This window comes from Triticum dicoccoides, chromosome 2B (genome assembly GCF_002162155.2).
Source record: "Triticum dicoccoides isolate Atlit2015 ecotype Zavitan chromosome 2B, WEW_v2.0, whole genome shotgun sequence".
NCBI classification, from domain to species: Eukaryota; Viridiplantae; Streptophyta; class Magnoliopsida; order Poales; family Poaceae; genus Triticum; species Triticum dicoccoides.
Window position 1 is genome coordinate 485,240,264 of NC_041383.1, and position 17,180 is coordinate 485,257,443.

Consider the following 17,180-nt stretch of genomic DNA (forward strand, 5'->3'; position numbering starts at 1 on the left):
CCCGGCTCAGCACCAAACTCTGTCTAGGCTCTTCAACACAATGCACGAAGATGCTTGGAAGGTGGTTTTCAAGAGCTCCGAGGTCCACCCTCCCACTACCGAGGATCGCGGATTCTGCGTGAAGCGCCAAGCCAGCGCGGTAAGCTTAGTTTACCCATTACAGGGTATTTGTTTTTCATAGTTTGACTCTATGCAGGATCTAAACTCTCATTCCTTTAACAGGACTGGCAGAAGAAGGCCGGACAGATCGACTGTCCGGCTCCTTTGCCCGAAGACCCAGCAGTCGCCCGCTTGACAAAGCTGCTGGTCCCGGCACTCCACGTGGTGCCGGAGAAGAAGGCCAAGAAGAAGGCCATGGGAAATCGAAGGAGCTCCCGGCGACTGGTGGTGTCGGACTCTTTGCCCGACGACCCCGAAGCGCACTCCTCCTCTGAAGACGAGGAGGAGGAAGAAGAAGCCTCTCCCTCTCCAACGGGGGGCGGAAAGAAAAGGAAGGCCGCCCCAACTGGGAAGGCCAGAGGGTCCAAGAAGGGGAAGACCCTTCTTCCGGACTACGCCTCCGACGCCGAAGACGGCGGAGAGGAGTGTCCATCCAGGGCCAAGCCCCTGGCGAAATCGTAAGTATCCGGTTACCAAAATAACTCATGGTATTCCTTTATTACACAGTACCTTCTGACGTCGAATATAATCATGCAGTCCGCCCAAGGCTCAGCTCGAGGATTCGTCGAGTGGCTCCCTGGACTCGTCGGATATGAATAGTCTTTCACTCCTGACAGCTTCCTCCCCCCCGCCCTATGGACGAAGCCGAGGCAGAGTCCCGAAAGGGGCTGAGCCAGGAGGAGGTGGTCCTGGAGGTGCAGCAAGGCGACCTCCCGGACTCCAGGCCCGAAGGGGATAAAACCCTGGAGGGATCTAAGTCCGGCCCTGAGCCGGACACCGCACCGGAACCTTCAGTGGTTCCGGGGTCCGGCAGGCGGCCCCTTCGCAAGAAGGGCAAGCCTACGATGCCGGCGGCCTCCGTCCAACCGGAGGCGCCAGACAATTTGCTGGAGGTGCTTAACGGCGCCTCCATCGACGAGGAGCACCGCACTGTTATGAGTGCGGTGGTCGAGAAGGTTCAATCCGCCAAGAGTGGGCTGACAAAAGCCTGTGCCAGCCTTCTAACAGGCTTTGAGGTATGTATTTAAAACATGTAAAAATGTTACCGCATAGACAGTAGCCCCTGATGCTCAGTTTGGTGTTCGGAAAGAAAAGCCGGACTAAGGATCTAAAAAGATATACGCATGAGTCTAACAGAAATATGTCAATATGGGAATGCAGGATGCGCTGCTTACCTCTGCCGCACTGACTGCGAAGGTCGATGCATTGAAGCAGAGCCTCGAGAGATCCGAGAACGAGCTCGGCCATGCCAAGACGCAGCTCGAGGACAAGGAAGGTAGGTAGTGCCTTATGAAAAAATATATATAAATACCTGGTTGCAAATAATGACAGGACCAACGTGAATGTTACAGGGGCCACAACCGAGGTGGCGACCCTGAAGGAAGCGCTGTCCAAGGCCAAAGATAATGCGGCCATGGAGCGCACCGAGCGAGAGAAACAAGAGGCGCGGGTGGCGGAGGTGTGGCAAGAGCTCGATGCTCTCGTGAAGAAACACGAGAGTTTAGAGCTTGACTCAAAGACGCGAGAGTCCGAGCTTGCCTCGGCACTTGAAAGCGCCAAGTCTGCCAAGGCCTAAGCCCAAAAAGCCCTCCAGGAGATTGAGGCGATGAGAAAGATAGCGGCGGGTAAGGCATTCTTTATGCAAAGCAAGCATGTGAAAGTGAATTACGTGTTACTTACCCGAATCCAGAGCTCTCTAGGAGCATTCACAGATCTGCCCCGTAGTGTGTCCGACGCCGCCGCATTCTACCGAGCCGAAGAAGGGAGCTCGACGGAGAAGGTGTTCTGGTCCCAGTATGCTGAGGCCGGACGCCCGGTGCCCTTGAGCGACCAGCTGAAGCAGCTGGTTGAGTTCCATAAGGTGGCCGAACAGGCCATGAAGGGCCTTATAGGCTGACTGTGGCCTGGGGAGGTCCTTCCTGAGAGCTACTTCGGGCTAGTGAGGCGGCTGGTGGATGCCTGTCCGCGCCTTGAAATCATCAAGCACTCCATATGCATCGAAGGCGCCCGTAGGGCTTTTGCCCATGCTAAAGTGCACTGGGGCAAGCTGGATGCTGAGAAGCTGGTGACAAAAGGGCCACCGGAAGGGAAGGAGCATCGCAGGCCCGAGATGTATTATGACGGCGTCTTGAAGGGTGCCCGCCTTGTGGCGAATGAATGTACCAGGGATGTAATTTTTGAGTAAACTCGCTCGTGTTTATCCTGTGCGCTAAAAACTTGTTCATATGTGCTAAGCAACGCTTTTTGAATTTAAAATATTACCTTCTGTGCGGCTGTTTATTAAACCTGAGAGATGCAGGTTGTCGGCTTCTACCCCCATGCCACGAGTGCTGGGGTGTTCGGGATAAACCTGAGGCTCTTGTTCCCATTCTTGGGTCCGTCGAGGGAGGCGCTCAGCACAATGAACAAGGCAATCGGACTTATAATGCTTTATCACTCTCACTTAGCCATAGAATTCTATAATTTTAAATTTCAGCGAAGCCCCTAGTATTCGGAAGACTGAGTTCGGGGCGATATCCACGCCTAGGCCGGACAAAGCCAGCTCCTCGCTCTAAGCGGCATAAGTCTTTAAGGACTCGAAAAACCTCGTGAACAGCGACCGGCTCTCGCCCTATCATGATGGTAAGTTTTAGCTTTCTCTACTGAGGTGTTAACCCAGCTCAACTGGGGAACAATCGCAGTAGTTCTCCCAGTGCTACCTTAGCCGATATAGCGGAATGTAAGGTACCAAAACATGGGAGCCGGGCAAACCCAACTATTGACCCAAGACATGATTCGGAGCCGATGTATATAATGCTATAAGTTCGGGGTGCCGCACTCATGAGAGTGTTCGGTCTTCTCACACCATATTCTGGAGTAATTAAGCCCCTGGTGTATTGGCCGTACCAAAGTGTACGGTTGCATAATGTCAAAACTGAACATATGTAAGAAATAAATGCAATAATAGACAAGAGCTATATATTGTTTATGAAAGGGCTGCTATGAGAGCAGAACGATACAAATAGTGTGATAAGCAAGAGATGGGATTATTTGACATGTCCCCCTCCAGGGGCAACCTGCGAGACTTTAAGTAAGACAGGTATTTAGCTCGTTATAGAGACCACCTGGACGTTCGATGTGGCTTGCTGTCTCCCTAGCTGTTGCATCGTGTGTTCGGTGATTGTACTGCCGGACAGGTCTTCCGAATAGTGGAGTCCTGAAAGTAAAAAAAAAGAAAAATCACAAAAATCAGGAGCCCCTAGTACGGTTAAGCCGCATTCTAGGCATGCCGTGGTTGTGCCCCCCCCCCCTATGCCCATGGTGTTTCCGGAGCATAATTATGTACGCGTGGTACTGGTTTCACAATCTCGCGAGGGTTGGGGCTGGGGCCACACTGCTATGCTAGCTCGGAACGTGCCAGACGTTCTTGTTGTAGGTTACACCAGGCGTGCTTGATGGTATCCGAACGCTTAGCAGCCGGACTGGAGAATTGCCTTGAGAGGCTACTTTGTACTTCCGCCGCGAGGGCCGCCGTGTGCTCCTGTGTTCGGAGAGAGCGTTCGGTGTTTCCATTGACCGTAATGACTCCGCGAGGGCCTGGATCTTGAGCTTGAGATATGCGTAGTGTGGCACCGCATTGAACTTTGCAAATGCGGTTCGTCCGAGCAGGGCGTGATAGCCACTGCGAAACGGGACTATGTCGAAGATTAACTCCTCGCTTCGGAAATTATCCGGGGATCCGAAGACCACTTCGAGTGTGACTGAGCCTGTACAGCTGGCCTCTACACCTGGTATGACGCCTTTAAAGGTCGTCTTTGTGGGTTTAATCCTTGAGGGATCTACGCCCATTTTCTGCACTGTATCCTGATATAGCAGGTTCAGGCTGCTGTCGCCGTCCATGAGGACTCTAGTGAGGTGAAATCCGTCAATGATTGGGTGTAGGACCAATGCGGCGAATCCGCCGTGACGGATGCTAGTGGGGTGGTCCCTTCGATCAAAAGTGATCGGGCAGGAGGACCATGGGTTGAACTTTGGGGCGACTGGCTCCAACGCATATACGTCCCTAAGCGCACGCTTCTGTTCCCTTTTGGGGATGTGGGTTGCGTATATCATGTTCACCGTCCGCACTTGTGGGGGAAAGCCCTTCTGTCCTCTGTTGTTCGGCGGACAGGGCTCCTCCTCGTCATCGCTATGCAGCCCCTTGTCTCTGTTTTCGGCTCTTAACTTTCCTGCCTGCTTGAACACCCAAAAATCTCTGTTGGTGTGATTGGCTGGTTGTTCGGGGGTGCCATGTATCTGGCACGAGCGATCAAGTATCCGGTTTAGAGCCTCTCTGTCGGGGATGGGCCCGGAGTATTTCTTTTGAATGGCTTTTTCTGTTGACCGGGTTTAGAGCCTCTGAATCCGACATTAACTGCCGTATCCTTAGTGTTGTCGCCGTTAATGCGGCGCTTGTGCTTGTTGTGACGCGACCTGCCATTGTTGTCCTTGGTATCCGAATTACCAGGGCTCTTGGTCATGTTATTGCTACGAGCTAGCCAGGTGTCTTCTCCCGCGCAAAAGCGGGTCATGAGTGTCGTGAGGGCTGCCATGGATTTTGGCTTTTCCTGTCCTAGGTGCCGGGCAAGCCATTCGTCTCGGATGTTATGCTTGAAGGCTGCGAGGGCCTCTGCGTCCGGACAGTCGACTATTTGATTTTTCTTGGTTAGGAACTGTGTCCAGAATTGTCTGGCCGATTCCTCTGGCTGCTGAATTATGTGGCTTAGGTCATCGGCATCTTGTGGTCGCACATAGGTGCCCTGGAAATTGTCAAGGAATGCGGATTCCAGGTCCTCCCAGCAACCAATTGACTCTGCTGGCAAGCTGTTAAGCCAATGCCGAGCCGGTCCTTTAAGCTTGAGTGGGAGGTACTTGATAGCGTGTAGATCATCACCACGGGCCATGTGGATATGAAGGAGATAATCCTCGATCCATACCGCAGGATCTGTTGTGCCATCGTATGATTCGATGTTTACAGGTTTAAAACCCTCGGGGATTTGATGATACATTACTTCATCTGTGAAGCATAGTGGGTGTGTGGCGCCTCTGTACTGGGCTATATCACGACGTAGCTTGGATGAGCTTTGTCTGTTGTGTTTGGCCTGGCCGTATTTTCCATATCTGGCGTGACGGTTATCGTCACGTGTCGTGGGGCGCCCACGCGATCCGTAGATCGATCTTGTTTGCCTTGCCTTGTCCTGCAATATGTCTTGCAGGTCTGGCACGTTTCCCCGTGCCTTGGCACTTTTTGAGCGGCGCCAGGGTGCGGCTTGAGTTGAGGGCCGAAAGGCCTCTCTGTCGCGGCCATGGGGTGGCCGATCGGCCGCATCATACGCAGGTGATGTAGGTTTAGTTTCTTCCTCCTCTAGTTGGGGTAGCAGCCTGCGCTTTGGGTAGCTCTTGGAGGGGCGTTCGAGTTTGTACTCTTCGGCAGCGAGGACTTCCGTCCATCTATCGGCTAGCAAGTCTTGGTCAGCTCTAAGCTGCTGCTGTTTTCTCTTGAGGCTGCTTGTCGTGGCCATGAGCCTGTGTTTGAAACGCTCTTGTTCGACGGGGTCCTCAGGCACAACAAATTCGTCGTTGTGGAGGCTTGCTTCGTCTTCGGAGGGAGGCATGTAATTATCGTCCTCGACCTCTCTGTCTGCCGCTCTCTCATGAGGGATGGCTTCTCGTCCTCCTACGCTGAATCCTGCTGGAGGGGGTTGTCTTCGGCACTGTCCGGGGTGTTATTGTCTCCGGTGCCGGACTCGCCGTTTTTGCTTTGGCAGGATTTAGAGCGGCGCCGCTGACGCCGGCGCTTAGGCTGTTTCTTGGATGGGTCATCCTCCGTTGTTCCATCACCATCCCCTTCTTTTGGGGTGTCCACCATGTATATGTCGTATGACGAGGTGGCTTTTTAGTGCCCTATAGGCGCTGGTTCTTGGTCGTCTCCTTCATCGGCGTCCATACCGTCGATGTCTTCGGAGTGGCTACGAAGTGGGTGGTGGGTGGGCTTCGAATTTCTTCGTCGTCCGCATCCCAACCCTGCTGACCATAGTCCGGCCAGGGCTCTCCTGATAAAGAGAGAGACTTTAGTGAATTCAGGATGTCGCCGAAGGGCGAGTGTTAAAAGATGTCCAGGGCGGTGAACTCCATGATCGGAGCCCAATTGGGTTCGATCGGGAGGGGTGCGGAAGATTCGGAGTCCGGAACAGAGTCCGGCACCTTGGAGTCACGAGCTCCGCGAAGGTCAAGATTGGTGTTCAGCTCAATCACCATAGAGATTGCAACCCCCGAGGCGACGTCCAGCCACCCGTCCTTGACGGGCGCAGTCGGCTCCGAGCTAAGGGTCAGAGCGGACACCTGAGCGGCGTTCTGGGCACTGTCCGGCAGCAGAGCTAGATCATGCCCATCGTGACAGTGCGGCGTGCTCGGCTATGGCTCGAATCTGTCTAAGATCAAGTCTCCGCGGATGTCAGTCATGTAGTTTAAACTTCCAAATCTGACCTGATGGCCAGGGGCGTAGCTTTCGATCTGCTCCAGAGGGCCAAGTGAATTGGCCCGCAATGCAAAGCCTTCGAATACGAAGATCTGTCTGGGGAGAAAGGTCTCACCCTGGACCGCGTCATGGTTGATGATCGGAGAAGCCATCGGGCCTAAAGGTGACGACACAGAGGAACTCTCAATGAAAGCACCAATGTCGGTGTCAAAATCGGTGGATCTCGGGTAGGGGGTCCCGAACTGTGCGTCTAGGCGGATGGTAACAGGAGACAAGGGACACGATGTTTTTACCCATGTTCGGGCCCTTGCTACATCTCGAGCTTGCGTTGGATTTCCCCGAAGAGGAGAGGATGATGCAGCATAGTAGCGTAAGTATTTCCCTCAGTTTTTGAGAACCAATGTATCAATCCAGTAGGAGACCACGCGCAAGTCCCTCGTACCTGCACAAAACGATAGCTACTCGCAACCAACGCTTAGGGGTTGTCAATCCCTTCACGGTCACTTACGAGGGTGAGATCTGATAGAGATAATATTTTTGGTATTTTTGGTATAAAGATGCAAAGTAAAAAGTAAAAGCAAAGCAAGTAAATAAAGTGATGCAGATTGATATGATGAGAATAGACCCGGGGGGCATAGGTTTCACTAGTGGCTTCTCTCAAGAGCATAAGTATTCTACGGTGGGTGAACAAATTACTGTTGAGCAATTGACAGAATTGAGCATAGTTATGAGGTTATCCAGGCAATGATCATGTATATAGGCATCGCATCCGTGACAAGTAGACCGAAACGATTCTGCATCTACTACGATTACTCCACTCATCGTCCGCTATCCAGCATGCATCTAGAGTATTAAGTTAAAAACAGAGTAACGCCTTAAGCAAGATGACATGATGTAGAGGAATAAATTCATGAAATATGATAAATACCCCATCTTGTTATCCTCGATGGCAACAATACAATACGTGCCTTGCAACCCTTTCTGTCACTGGGTAAGGTCACCGCAAGATTGAACCCAAAGCTAAGCACTTATCCCATTGCAAGAACTACCAATCTAGTTGGCCAAACCAAACGTATAATTCAAAGAGACTTGCAAAGATAACTCAAGTATACATAAAAGAATTCAGAGAAGAATCAAATATTTTCCATAGATAAGCTGGATCATAAACCCACAATTCATCGGTCTCAACAAATACACCGCAAAAAGAAGGTTACATCGAATAGATCTCCACGAGAGAGGGGGAGAACATTGTATTGAGATCCAAAAAGAGAGAAGAAGCCATCTAGCTACTAACTATGGACCCGAAGGTCTGAAGTAAACTACTCACACTTCATCGGAGGGGCTATGGTGATGATGTAGAAGCCCTCCGTGGTGGATACCCCCTCCGGCGGAGCTCCGGAACAGGCCCCAAGATGGGATCTCGTGGATACATGAAGTTACGGTGGTGGAATTAGGTTTTTGGCTCCGTCCCCGATCTGTTGGGGGTACGTAGGTATATATAGGAGGAAGGAGTACGTCGGTGGAGCGTCAGGGGGCCCACGAGGTAGGGGGGCGCGCCCCCCACCCTCGTGACCGCCTCTGGCACTTCTTGGAGTAGGGTCTAAGTCTCCTGGATCACGTTCGATGAGAAGATCACGTTTCCGAAGGTTTCATTCCGTTTGGACTCCGTTTGATATTTTGTTTCTTCGAAACACTGAAATAGGCAAAAAAAACAGCAATTCTGGGCTGGGCCTCCGGTTAATAGGTTAGTCCCAAAAATAATATAAAAGTGGAAAATAAAGTCCATTATAGTCCAAAACAATAGATAAAGTAGCATGGAGCAATCAAAAATTATAAATACGGTGGAGACGTATCAGGCATCCCCAAGCTTAATTCCTGCTCGTCCTCGAGTAGGTAAATGATAAAAAGAGAATTTTTGATGCAGATTGATACTTTGGCATAATTTCAATGTAAATCTTCTTAATTGTGATATGAATATTCAGATCCAAAAGATTCAAGACAAAAGTTCATATTGACATAAAAATGATAATACTTCAAGCACACTAATCAAAATAATTATGTCATCTCAAAATAACATGGCCAAAGAAAGTTCATCCCTACAAAATCATATAGTTAGGCTATGCTTCATTTTCGTCACACAAAGATGTTCCCAACTTCTATACCCTCCATCACAACCAAGCAATTGTTTCACACTTAAATAATCTCAAACTTTTTCAACCTTCATGCAATACATGAGCGTGAGCCATGGATATAGCACTATGGGTGGAATAGAATATGATGATGGGGATTGTGTGGAGAAGACAAAAAAGAGAAAGTCTCACACTGACGAGGATAATCAACGGGCTATGGAGATGCCCATCAATTGATGTCAACATGAGGAGTAGGGATTGCCATGCAACGGATGCACTAGAGCTATGAATGCTCAACAAAAGAAAACTAGTGGGTGTGCATCCAACTTGCTTGCTCATGAAGACCTAGGGCATTTGAGGAAGCCCATCGTAGGAATATACAAGCCAAGTTCTATAATGAAAAATTCCCACTAGTATGAAAAAGACAACTTATGAGACTCACAATATGAAAAACATGGTGCTACTTTGAAGCACAATATATGAGACTCACTACATGAAGAACGAGGTGCTACTTTAAAGAACAAGTGTGGAAAAAGAGATAGTAGCATTGCCCTTTTTTTGGGGCCTTCCTTTTTTTATTTTGGCCTTTCTCCTTTTTTTTATTTGGGCAATGCTCTAATAATCACGATCATCACACTTCTATTGATTACAACATGAGGATTACAACTCGAAACGAGAACAAGGTATGACTCTATATGAATGCCTCCGGTGGTGTACCGGGATGGTGCAATGAATCAAGAGTGACATGTATGAAAAATAATGCATGGTGGCTTTGCCACAAATACGATGTCAACTACATGATCATGCAATGGCAATATGACAAAAGTAATGTATGTCATAATAATGATGAACGGAACGGTGGAAGGTTGCATGGCAATATATCTCAGAATGGCTATGGAAATGCCATAATAGGTAGGTATGGTGGCTATTTTGAGGAAGATATAGGGAGGTTTATGTGTGATAGAGCGTATCGTATCACGGAGTTTGGATGCACCGGTGAAGTTTGCGCCAATTCTCAATGTGAGAAAGGGCAATGCACGGTACCAAAGAGGCTAGCAATGGCAGAAAGGTAAAAGTGCGTATAATCCATGGATTCAACATTAGTCAAAAGAACTCATATACTTATTGCAAAAATTTAGAAGTCATCAAAAATCAAGTACTACATGCATGCTCCTAGGGGGATAGATTGGTAGGAAAAGACCATAGCTCGTCCCCGACCGCCACTCATAAGGATGTACAAGCGAGGTACACTTCATGTTTCAAATTTGTTACATAACTTTAACCATACGTGCATGCTACGGGACTTACAAACTTCAACACAAGTATTTCTCAAATTCACAACTACTCAACTAGCATGACTTTGATATTATTACCTCCATATCTCAAAACAATTATCAAGCATCAAACTTATCTTAGTATTCAACACACTCAAAAGAAAGTTTCACATATCTTGAACACCAAGTATATTAACATTAAGCAAATAACCATGCTATTAACGACTCTCAAAGTAATCTAAGTGAAGCATGAGAGATCAAGTTTCTTTAAAACAAATCCACCACCGTGCTCTAAAAGATCTAAGTGAAGTACTAGAGCAAAAAATTATCACGCTCAAAAAGATATAAGTGAAGCACTATGAGCAACTATCAAGCTCAAAAGATATAAGTGAAGCACATAGAGTATTCTATCAAATTCCAAATCATGTATGGCTCTCTCAAAAGGTGTGTACATCAAGGATGATTGTGGTAAACTAACAAGCAAAGACTCAAATAATACAAGACGCTCCAAGCAAAACACATATCATGTTGGTGAATAAAAATATAGCTCCAAGTAAATTACCGATGGAAGTGGACGAAAGAGGGGATGCCTTCCGGGGCATCCCCAAGCTTTGACTTTTTGGTGTCCTTGGATTATCTTGGGGGTGCCATGGGCATCCCCAAGCTTAGGCTCTTGCCACTCCTTGTTCCATAATCCATCAAAAGAATTCACCCAAAACTTGAAAACTTCACAACACAAAACTCAATAGAAATCTCGTGAGTTCCGTTAGAGAAAGAAAACAAAAGACTACATCAAGGTACTGTAATGAACTAATTATTTATTTATATTGGTGTTAAACCTACTATATTCTATCTTCCTTGTGGTTTATAAACTAATTTATTAGCCATAGATGCATTGAAATAAGCAAACAACACACGAAAAACAGAATCTGTCAAAAACAGAACAGTCTGTACCAATCTGTAACTAACGCAAACTTATGGAACTCTAAAAATTGTACCAAAATAGGACGGACTGGAATTATTGATGAGCAGAAAAAAGAATCAATGCAAAAGCACGTTCCTGTGATTTATTTAATTTTTTCTCGTGAGCACAAAGTTTCTGTTTTTCAGCAGAATCAAATCAACTATCATCATAGCTTATCCTATAGGTTCTACTTGGCACGAACACTAATTAAAACATAAAACCACATCTAAACCGAAAGTAGAAACAAAATTTAACACTCAACAGGAACAAAAACAAAGAACACAAAATAAAATTGGGTTGCCTCCCAACAAGCGCTATCGTTTAACACCCCTAGCTAGGCATAAAAGAAAGGATAGATCTAGGTATTGCCATCTTTGGTAGGCAATCCATAAGTGGCTCTCATGATAGATTCATATGGTAATTTTATTTTCTTTCTAGGAAAGTGTTCCATGCCTTTGTTTAAAGGGAATTGGAATCTAATATTTCCTTCCTTCATATCAATAATTGCACCAATCGTTCTAAGGAAAGGTCTACCAAGAATAATAGGACATGAAGATTGCAATCTATATCAAGAACGATAAAATCTACGGGCACATAATTCCTATTTGCAACAATAAGAACATCATTAATTCTTCCCATAGGTCTTTTAATTGTGGAATCCGCAAGATGCAAGTTTAGAGAGCAATCATCAAAATCACGGAAATCTAGCAAATCACACAAAGTTTTGGGAATAGTAGAGACACTAGCACCCAAATCACACAAGGCATGAAGCTCATAATCTTTAATTTTAATTTTGATAGTAGGTTCCCACTCATCATAGAGTTTTCTAGGGACAGAAACTTTCAACTCAAGTTTTTCTTCATAAGATTGCATCAAGGCATCAACAATGTGTTCAGTAAAGGCCTTATTTTGACTATAAGCATGAGGAGAATCTAGCACGGATTGCAACAAGGAAATACAATCAATCAAAGAGCAATTTTCATAATTAAATTCCTTGAGATCCAAAATAGTGGGTTTAGCAACATCAAGATTTTTATTTCTTTCAATCCCACTTTCATCAATTTCATCATCAAGATCTAGAAACTCAGAATTCTTAGGACGCCTTCTAGGTAAAGGAAGATCATATTTAGTTTCATCAAGATTCATATATTTAAAACAAGGATTTAATAGGGGACACATCAATAACTTTTAGATCTTCATCTTGATTTTCATAGGAATCGGAAGAACACGCTTTAATAAAGGCATCTTTGGAAGCACGCATCCTAGCGGGGTTCTTTTTTTGCACTCATCAATGGAAATTCTCATAGCTTTGAGAGACTCATTCATATCATGCTTAGGAGGAATAGATCTAAGCTTTAAGAATCAACATCAAGAGAAATTATATCAACGTTCCTAGCCAAATCATCAACTTTAAGTAATTTCTCTTCAAGCAAAGCATTACAATTCTTTTGTGAATTCATAAACTCTCTAACACTACTCTCAAATTCAGAGGGCATCTTATTAAAATTTCCATAAGATTTGTTGTAGGAATTTCCATAATTATTAGAAGGATTACTAGGATAAGGCCTAGGATTAAAATTCCCTCTATACGCGTTGTTTCCAAAACTATTCCTACCAACGAAATTCACATCCATAGATTCACTATTATTCTCAATCAAGGTAGATAAAGGCATATTATTGGGATCAAAAGAAACACTCTTAGCAAATAAATTCATAAGTTCATCCATCTTTCCACTCAAAACATTGATTTCTTCTATAGCATGCACTTTTTATTAGTAGATCTTTCAGTATGCATATGAGAATAATTAACCATAATATTATCTAGGAGTTTAGTAGCATATTCTAAATTGATTTCCATAAAAGTGCCTCCTGCGGCCGAATCTAAAAGATTTCTAGAAGCAAAATTCAATCCAGCATAAATTTTGTGAATAATCATCCATAAGTTCAAACCATGAGTAGGACAATTACGTAGCTTTAATTTCATTCTCTCCCAAGCTTGTGCAACATGTTCATTATCAAGTTGCTTAAAATTCATAATAACGTTCCTAAGAGAGATAATCTTAGCGGGAGGAAAATACTTAGAGATAAAAGCATCTTTGCACTTGTTCCAAGAATCAATACTATTTTTAGGCAAAGATGAAAACCACGCTTTAGCACAATCTCTAAGCGAAAAAGGAAATAGCTTCAATTTAACGACATCATTATCTACATCCTTTTTCTTTTGCATATCACATAAATCAACGAAGCCATTTAGATGAGTAGCGGCATCTTTGCTAGGAAGGCCGGCGAATTGATCTTTCATAACAAGATTCAACATAGCAGTATTGATTTCACAAGATTTGGTATTGGCAAGAGGAGCAATCGGAGTGCTAAGGAAATCATTATTACTAGTATTGGTGAAGTCACACAATTTGGTGGCATCTTGAGCCATCGCGATGAACAAGCAAACTAACACACGAGCAAACAAAAGGCAAAGGGAAAAGAGGAGGAGATTGGGAAAGAGAGGGCGAATAAAACGGCAAAGGTGAAGTAGGGGAGAGGAAAACGAGAGGCAAATGGCAAATAATGTAATGCGAGAGATAGGGATTGCGATGGTACTTGGTATGTTTACTTTTGCGTAAGCCTCCCCGACAATGGCGCCAGAAATCCTTCTTGCTACGTCTCGAGCTTGCGTTGGATTTCCCCGAAGAGGAGAGGATGATGCAGCACAGTAGCGTAAGTATTTCCCTCAGTTTTTGAGAACCAAGGTATCAATCCAGTAGGAGGCCACGCACAAGTCCCTCGTACTTGCACAAAATGATAGCTACTCACAACCAACGCTTAGGGGTTGTCAATCCCTTCACGGTCACTTACGAGGGTGAGATCTGATAGAGATAATATTTTTGGTATTTTTAGTATAAAGATGCAAAGTAAAAAGTAAAAGCAAAGCAAGTAAATAAAGTGATGGATATTGATATGATGAGAATAGACCCGGGGGCCATAGGTTTCACTAGTGGCTTCTCTCAAGAGCATAAGTATTCTACGGTGGGTGAACAAATTACTGTTGAGCAATTGACAGAATTGAGCATAGTTATGAGGTTGTCCAGGCAATGATCATGTATATAGGCATCACGTCCGTGACAAGTAGACCGAAATGATTCTGCATCTACTACTATTACTCCACTCATCGACCGCTATCCAGCATGCATCTAGAGTATTAAGTTAAAAACAGAGTAACGCCTTAAGCAAGATGACATGATGTAGAGGAATAAATTCATGGAATATGATAAATACCCCATCTTAGTATCCTCGATGGCAACAACACAGTACGTGCCTTGCAACCCTTTCTGTCACTGGGTAAGGTCACTGCAAGATTGAACCCAAAGCTAAGCACTTCTCCCATTGCAAGAACTACCAATCTAGTTGGCCAAACCAAACGGATAATTCGAAGAGACTTGCAAAGATAACTCAATCATACATAAAAGAATTCAGAGAAGAATCAAATATTTTCCATAGATAAGCTGGATCATAAACCCACAATTCATCGATCTCAACAAACACATTGCAAAAAGAAGATTACATCGAATAGATCTCCACGAGAGAGGGGGAGAACATTGTATTGAGATCCAAAAAGAGAGAAGAAGCCATCTAGCTACTAACTATGGACCCGAAGGTCTGAAATAAACTACTCACACTTCATCGGAGGGGCTATGGTGATGATGTAGAAGCCCTCCGTGGTGGATGTCCCCTCCGGCGGAGCTCCGGAACAGGCCCCAAGATGGGATCTCGTGGATACAGGAAGTTACAGCGGTGGAATTAGGTTTTTGGCTCCGTCCCCGATCTGTTGGGGGTACGTAGGTATATATATAGGAGGAAAGAGTACGTCGGTGGAGCGTCAGGAGGCCCATGAGGTAGGGGCGCGCCCAGGGGGGAGGGCGTGTCCCCCACCCTCGTGACCGCCTCTGGAACTTCTTGGAGTAGGGTCCAAGTCTCCTGGATCACGTTCGGTGAGAAGATCACGTTTCCAAAGGTTTCATTCTGTTTGGACTCCGTTTGATATTCTGTTTCTTCGAAACACTGAAATAGGCAAAAAAACAGCAATTCTAGGCTAGGCCTTCGATTAATAGGTTAGTCCCAAAAATAATATAAAAGTGGAAAATAAAGCCCATTATAGTCTAAAATAATAGATAAAGTAGCATGGAGCAATCAAAAATTATAGATATGTTGGAGACGTATCAGCCCTCTCGATGGAGGTAAAACCCTACTCCTGCTTGATTAATATTGATGATATGGGTAGTACAAGAGTTGATCTACCACGAGATCAGAGAGGCTAAACCCTAGAAGCTAGCCTATGGTATGATTTTTGTTCGTCCTACGGACTAAAACTCTCCGGTTTATATAGACACCGAAGAGGGATAGGGTTACACAGAGACGGTTACAATGGGAGGAGATCTACATATCGTATCGCCAAGCTTGCCTTCCACGCCAAGGAAAGTCCCATCCGGACACGGGACGAAGTCTTCAATCTTGTATCTTCATAGTCCGGGAGTCCGTCCAAAGGTCATAGTCCGGCCATTCGGACACCCCCTAATCCAGGACTCCCTCAATCATGCATAAAAGAGTTCAGAGAAGACTAAAATAATATTCATGGATAATCTAATCATAAGCCCACAATTCATTGGATCCCAACAAAGATACCACAAAAAAGGATTACATCGAATAGATCTCCAAGAACATCGAGGAGAAGTGGAGAACATTGTATTGAAGATCAAAGAGAGAGAAGAAGCCATCTAGCTACTAGCTATGGACCCGTATGTCTGTGGTAAACTACTCACACATCATTGCAGGGGAAGCAAGGTTGTTGTAGAATCCCTCAGTGATCTACCCCCCCCCTCATCCGGCAGAGTATCGAAAAATGTCTCTAGATGGGATCTCGCGATAACAAAAACTTGCGGCAGCGGAAAAAGTATTTTGGGTGGCTCTCTGATGTATGGGGAATATTTTAAAATTTATAGAGGCAGAATTAGGTTAAGAGGTGCCACGAGGGGCCCACAAGCCCGGGGGCACCCCCCCTAGGGTGCGCTTCTCGAGCTTGTCGCTCCCTCGTGGCTCGTCAGGTATTCTCCCGAACCTTCTAGGGTCCCTTCTGATCCAGAAAAAATTAATCCAAAGTTTTTTCTCCGTTTGGACTCTGTTTGATATTGATTTCCTGAAAAACCAAAAACAAGCAAAAACAACAAATGGCGTTGGGCACTATGTTAATAGGTTAGTCCAAAAAAATGATATATATAATTGCACAATAAACATCCAAGATTGATACTATAATAGCATGGAACAATAAAAAAATTATAGATACGTTGGAGACGTATCGTGGCTGTTCCTAGCCTTTGCGCCGCCAGCTCTGGTAGAGCAGTCCTCTCTCCCGTCCTTGCCGCACGGGACATCGTTGTTAGCTCGGACGCCACCGTGGTACGTCCGACAACTATCTGGCTCCGCCTTGCTCTTCATGTGTTCCATACATTGTCTGGCCGGTTTTTTTTGTGATTTTATTAGGGAAAATGATGGATTCCGATGCTTTGTTAGACAAGGAGTATGGACCAACAGTGCTTGATCAAATGATTGAATATGAGTTCTTCGATTCCTCGGATTCTGAAGAAGTGGATATGATCATGCTCAAGAGAATGCAAGAGGAAATGGACCGGCAAGTGGAGCATATTCTCAACTTCAATGGCTCAATCAAAGGGAGAAGAGTTATCAATTGGGATAGGGTGTTTGGAGCACGGCTACTGTAGAGGGACTACTTTGCTCTGAGGCCTATTTTCCCTAATGATCCATGGTTTCGTTGCCATTTTTGCATCACCATTGTTTTTGCGCATTATGGAGGGAGTGAAGGCAAACGATGACTACTTCAAGCACACAAGGGATTGTTGTTGTGAACTTTGTTTCTCTGCCAAGCAGACGTGCACGTCTGCTCTGAGGATGCTTGCACTTGCTACTACCGCAGATGTCATTGTGAGATGGTCAGGATGGGGGAGAGCACATGCCTGGAGACTACTGTCAAGTTTTCCCCCACCATGGTGCGGGTGTTTGGAGCTGAGTATCTCAGAGAACCAAATTCGTGGGAGACGGAGAATTTGTTGGCTATTGAAGATGTCAGGGGGTTTCCAGGAATGCTTGGA